Source organism: Cornus florida, unplaced genomic scaffold (assembly GCF_030987335.1).
Source record: "Cornus florida cultivar Cherokee Brave unplaced genomic scaffold, ASM3098733v1 CherokeeBrave_3.0.0_Hap2_Chr04, whole genome shotgun sequence".
In the NCBI taxonomy this organism is placed as follows: Eukaryota; Viridiplantae; Streptophyta; class Magnoliopsida; order Cornales; family Cornaceae; genus Cornus; species Cornus florida.
The window spans coordinates 86,730,649-86,737,084 of NW_026775574.1; positions in this window are offsets into that span (position 1 = coordinate 86,730,649).

Sequence of the window (6,436 nt, forward strand, 5' to 3'; positions counted from 1 at the left end):
TGCATATCGACGCATGCCTTTTGGGCTATGCAATGCTCCGGCAACATTTCAAAGGTGTATGATGTCCATATTTTCCGATATGGTTGAAAAATTCTTGGAAGTTTTCATGGACGATTTTTCTGTCTTTGGCTCCTCCATTGATTCTTGTCTCAAAAATTTATCTCTTGTGCTCCAAAGATGTAAGGAGACAAATCTAATTCTAAGCTGGGAGAAAAGCCATTTCATGGTCCAAGAAGGCATTGTTCTAGGACATGTCATCTCTAAACGGGGAATCGAGGTAGACAAGGCCAAAGTTGAGTTAATCTCTAATCTTCCTCCTCCGAATTCCGTCCGTCAAATCCGTTCTTTTCTTGGCCATGCCGGATTCTATCGTCGCTTCATCAAAGACTTTAGCAAAATCTCACGGCCCTTGTGTAATCTCTTAGCCAAGGATGTTCTATTCAATTTTGATGAAGCTTACATGGAAGCCTTCATTAAACTTCGCACTCTCCTCTCATCTGCCCCAAAAATGAAACCGCCTAATTGGTCTCTTCCTTTTGAGATCATGTGTGATGCATCCGACTATGCATTAGGCGCGGCTTTGGGCCAACGTGTGGACAAGCTCCCATACGTCATTTATTACGCTAGTCGAACTCTTTCTGATACTCAATTAAATTACACCACTACTGAAAAAGAGTTGCTAGCTGTAGTTTATGCCTTGGACAAATTCTGCTCCTATCTTCTAGCTTCTAAAGTCATAGTTTTCTCAGATCATACAGCCCTTCGGCACTTGTTAGCAAAGAAAGAGACCAAACCCTACTTGATTCGATGAATACTCTTACTTTAAGAGTTTGACATTGAAATCTGGGACAAAAAGGGGGCAGACAATGTTGTCGCCGATCATCTCTCTCGCTTACTCATTGAAAAATCTTCTGATTTCGCCGTTGTACGTGATTCCTTTCTGGATGAGCAACTCTTCCAGATTTCTCATGCCAATCTTCCATGGTTTGCGGATTTTGTCAACTACCTTGCGGTAGGTAAAATTCCAACTCATTGGTCCAAACAAGAGAAGGGCCGGTTCTTCTCCCACGTCAAGCATTTCTTTTGGGAAGATCTGGAACTATTGAAGTATTGCCCGGACCAAATCATCCGGCGATGCATTCCTAAAACTGAGACCACAAGCATCCTCAATTTCTCTCATACTCTTGCTTGTGGAGGCCATTTCAGTGCCAAAAAGACTGCTCACAAAGTTCTTCAAAGCAGATTCTATCGGCCCTCCTTGTTTCGAGATGCATACAATTTCTGTAAATCATGTGAAAGATGCCAAAGGCTTGGATCCATGTCCCAAAGAGACATGATGCCCCTCACTTCCATCTTAATAATTGAAATTTTTGATGTGTGGGGAATCGACTTCATGGGACCATTTCCACCTTCTTATGGCTATGAGTACATCCTTGTAGCGGTGGACTACGTTTCCAAATGGGTGGAAGCCGCAGCCAGTAGAACCAGTGATCATAAAGTCGTGATCGAGTTCATTCAATCTAATAACTTTAGTCATTTTGGTACCGAGCAATCATCAGCGATGGCAGATCACATTTCAGAAATCGTTATCTTAAATCCGTCCTTTCTAAGTATCTGTCATTCATAAGGTTGCTACACCTTACCATCCTCAAACGAGTGGTCAAGTAGAGGTTTCTAACCGGGAGATTAAGCACATTTTGGAAAAAACGGTTAGACCGGACCGTAAAAATTGGTCGCTAAGATTAAACGATGCACTTTAGGCTTACCGGACAGCTTATAAGACACCCATCAGCATGTTGCCATATCGACTTGTCTTTGGCAAAGCGTGTCATCTCCCAGTAGAATTAGAGCACCGTGCTTTTTGGGCTATAAAAGGCTAAATTTTGATCTCAAACAGGCCGGCTCTAATCGTGCTTTGTAACTAAATGAACTTGAGGAAATCCGAAATGATGCATATGAAAGTGCAAAAATCTATAAGGCAAAGACTAAAGCTTTTCATGACAAGCACATTGTCAGCAAGTCTTTCGCCCAGGGACAAAAGGTTTGGCTTTTCAATTCCCGCTTGAAACTCTTTCCCGGTAAACTCCGGTCAAGATGGGATAGTCCATACATCGTCATTACTGTCTTCCCTCATGGAGCAATCGAACTCTAAGATCCTGCAAAAGGATCGCTCTTTAGGGTTAATGGCCAACAGCTTAAGCCTTGCATTGACGGCATAGTCCCAACCCGAAAAATTAAGAAAGTCCTCTTGACGGACCCAATTTACGAGGATTAATGCCTGCTCTAGCTTTGTCTAGCTATCGACTTTAAATTTAGTAAAGCAAGGGAAACAATTCTTTCTATTTCCAGGCTTCTCTACTTTTCAAATTGCTCGTGCCTTGAAATTTTCTGGAAAACGGTTTAGAAAAGCCAAAAGTTTAATTTTTCTGGAAATCTTCTCGGTTGTATTCCACAATTTTCGATAGGCTTCTTAGACTATCTCAACTCTAATTTTCTTTACCGGATGTTTCCATCTCTTTTTAGCAATTTCATCGGATCTTTGGAATGCTACACATGTGTGTAACCTCTCATTTTTAATGCATTGTTGGATCATGGTTCCTCAATTTCCATTCATGCATTGGAGTGATGTTGCAAAGTTTGAAAATTTTTCCCAAATTCCATCCATGCATTGAAGAGATGTTGAAAAATTTGCAATTTCAGTCATTTCACCCAGGCCTTTGCTCACTGGTCCAATTTCGAACACTCGAAGTCCAAGCTTCGAGCATTCGAAGCTTCATTTTTCATTCAAATGACTACTGCCTCAAGTTCGAGCGCTCGAAGACATCACTTCGAGCGCTCGAAAGCCTATCTATGCCCACTGTCCAAACTTCGAGCGCTCGAAGAGTCACTTTCGAGTGCTCTAAACCTACTGCCCAAAGTTCGAGTGCTCAAAGGGCTTACTTTGAGCGCTCGAACTCCCCCACTCCTTTTTAATCTCGACTTTCTCTCTCTCCAGCTTCTTTCAGTTCTATCATCCCATGACCTCACTCCTCCATTTCCTGCTTCCTCTCCTCCATTACTTCCCTCCCACCCCCACACTTCTTCCATCACCCCACGACCTTAACCCTTTCCACTTCTTCTCCTTCTCCATTACCTCCTAAACCATCCCACTACTCCCATTCATGCACCAACCACCCATGTCCTCCCTCTTCCCCTCCCTTCCATAATTTCTCTACCCATTTCAATCATCTCATTCCTGCACATCCATCCCTATAAATACCCATCACCCCCATTATTCCTCCTCATTCCATCCTTACTTCTTTTCATTCTTCTTTCAAGGTATGTCTCTTCACTCTTTCTCTTCATTCTTTTTGTTCCATTTGTGTTCCATTTGAGGTGTATGGGCATCAAATCCTTGGAGTTTTGGTTGTGATTGTTGCTATGCTCTAAGATAGAGAGCATTGTGTCTAAAATTTTTTGGGTTTCGTCATCAATTCCTCTCATTCTCACATTCTCTCTTTCTTGGTGCATGCCAGGTGCTCGCTAAAATTCCCAAACCACGTCCGCCTCTCCAAATATCTCGTGTCGGCCCTTCTCATCATCCTAGACCCTCTGAGGATGTCCCTGTCGTTACTTATGAGCAGCCCCAAGCCCCTTGGCTCGACAAAAAGCTCAATTATGAGCTTCTCTTCCCGCTCACGGGTGTCTTTGACACTTTTCCCACCACTTCATGGGCTACCACGGAATTAGTCATCCGGCGCCTTCAGCACATTTGCCAACCCATTGCAAAGGTCACCTACCCCCGTGTGGTGCGACTTTTCTACCAGAATCTCAATTGCCCTGAAGAGCCGCATGTCTCTCTCACCACATCCATTGATGGCATCCCTTTTTCCTTCACTCTTGCTGACATGGTGGCAGTCTTCGGCTGTCCTCTAGAGTGCCCGATGACATTGTCAATCGTGAGAATCTCCCTTTATATGAGGAGCCGGATACTTTAACTGTGGAACAGGTTGTCGCTTCTATTTGCAACGTGGATGACCCTCATTGACCCCGGAGTTTTACCCCCAAATCCACTCTTCCGGAGTGAGTTTAGTTCCTTGACTCCATTCTCAAGCACAATGTTTACCCCTTGGTGCACAGCACTGAGTGCCGAGGCCTGATGTTGCAAGCCTTGTATGCCATGTACCAAAGCAAATGGTTCTCTGTCCCGGAGTTCATTTGGGACACATTTATGCGGTTTTGGGACGAGTGTATCAATGCACGGCAGCAGCGTCATAAAAATTGGCCTTTGCCATTGCCATTCTTCATTATCAAGCTCTTGAAGCACAAAAGCTTCATTGTTCCTCCTCTTGAACCAAGAGGCAAAAAGATTCAGACTTTTACTCTCCGCCGGTGGACCAATGTTCTTAGCCATTCTCGGCACCCTCAGCTCGCTGCCCCTCCATGTCCCCGCTCTCCATCTCCTCCTTTTTCTGAGGATGATCTTATGGCGGAGGACGCTGAATGGGACGAGCCTCCTGTTGATCTTCCGCTGGACCAGGCCTTCATCCGGGCTAGCCTTGCCAGTATTTATGAGCGGATGGATCGTTTTGAGATTTCTTTGGCAGATTACACTTGGACCATGCGTGAGGACTACTACCGTGTAGAAGAAGACCATCGTCTTGCTGCAGACGACCGACGTGTTGTGGCAGAGGACTGTCGCGTGGCACAGGAGGAATGGCGTGAGACTCAATCTCTCCTCAATGCCATCTTCGCCCGTTTTCCCCCGGCCCCGTAGCTAGTTGCTAGTATTGGACTTTATCTTTTTGTTTCATATGTGTATATTTCGTCTTTCTGGTTTTGTTTTACTTTTAAAACTTTAGGACTGTGCTATGCACGAGTTGCTCTGGTTAGACATGATTGACTTTCAGTTCCTTTTGTAATCGTGTCCACTTTATTTTGAATGCAAATTCTTTAGCTTTTCTGTTATCTTCTGTTGAACATTTTTCCTTCCATGTTTTACTAATTATTACTATTTTTGTAGTTGTTTCTGCCTTTTCTTCGTGTCCCATTTCAGGTGGCACATTTCAATTTTGGGGGCCTCTCTTTGTTAGATTTTGCTTGGGAGTTTTCCTCACCTCACCATGCACTTTCCTCCTGCTGGGTATTTTTGTTCCTCTTTTTCTCTATCATTTTTTTTGGTTATCGCTATTAGTTGTTGTCCCATATTGAGGATAATGTGTACTTCCAGTTTGGGGGTGCAATATTGCATTTTTGGTTCCACATTTTTGCTAAGCAATGATAGTATAATTTGAAACTTGTCGGAGATAAGGCATATGTTTAATACCTTGTATATAGAAGCAATTGTGAATTTTTGAAAATAAAGAAAAATGTGAATTTGAAATGATCATGTGGATGCAATTTAGTCTTTATAAATGTTTCAATTAAATTCTCGCTGGATCTTACTCTTTTATGCTTCATAATGCACAGATGCACATTGGAAACTCAACTGTGAGGCATGTAACTTGATTAACCTTGTTCTTCACCTAGTTAATCTGAATTGATGAACCTAATAGATGGATACCTTTGGCATGATAAAAAAATAAATAAATAAATAAAATGAAAAAGAAAATAATGACCAGTTCGAGTTTGTAGCCTTTCCAACTCGAGTTATTAAGCCCTAGGAGTGTCTCTACACTCAGCACCCTAAAGCCATCTGGTTTGGGAGTTGTTGGCCTAACGCTTGCTACATGGGTTGGTTAGAAAGCTTAAAAGACTTAGACATTGCACGGTCATTCAAAAATATATATATATATATATATATATTATAATAAACATGGTTCGTTGGAGTTCGTAGCCTTGCCAATTCGAGCTATTAAGCCCTAGGAGTGTCTCTACACTCAGCACCCTAAAGCCATCTGGTTTGGGAGTTGTTGGCCTAACGCTTGCTACATAGGTTGGTTAGAAAGCTTAAAGGATTTCAGCATTGCACAACCATTTTATGTACTAGTTTTGAGTTATAATAAATTGTCAGCAAGCAGCAAAAGTTGTCTTTTAAATAAGTTCATGCCTTAGGGATTTCATTTGAAAGGGAATCCAATGATTTGAAGACTTGTGTCTTGAAATTGGAAGAGAAAGTAAAAGACGCATGTTGAGAATCTAATCCACTTTCACTGAAGTTAGAGTTGATTTCCATTCAAGAGATGACAATTGAGTTATTTATATAGACTAGGATGTTGATGCATGTATGTTGAAATGTGTTTAGCAAATTTTTGTATTAATGCTTCATATATGCATGGTAGTCTACTTAATGACCCCGTCTCTAGTCCTTTGTTTGTTTCGAGTTGTATTTGAGCTATGTATATATTTTATTTTCCCATGGTTGATATTTTTGTGGCAGCATTCCCATTATTGTCATTTCATTAAGTTTTTCATTTTAGTTTTGCTAAGGGACTAGCAAAATGTAAGTTTGGGGGTG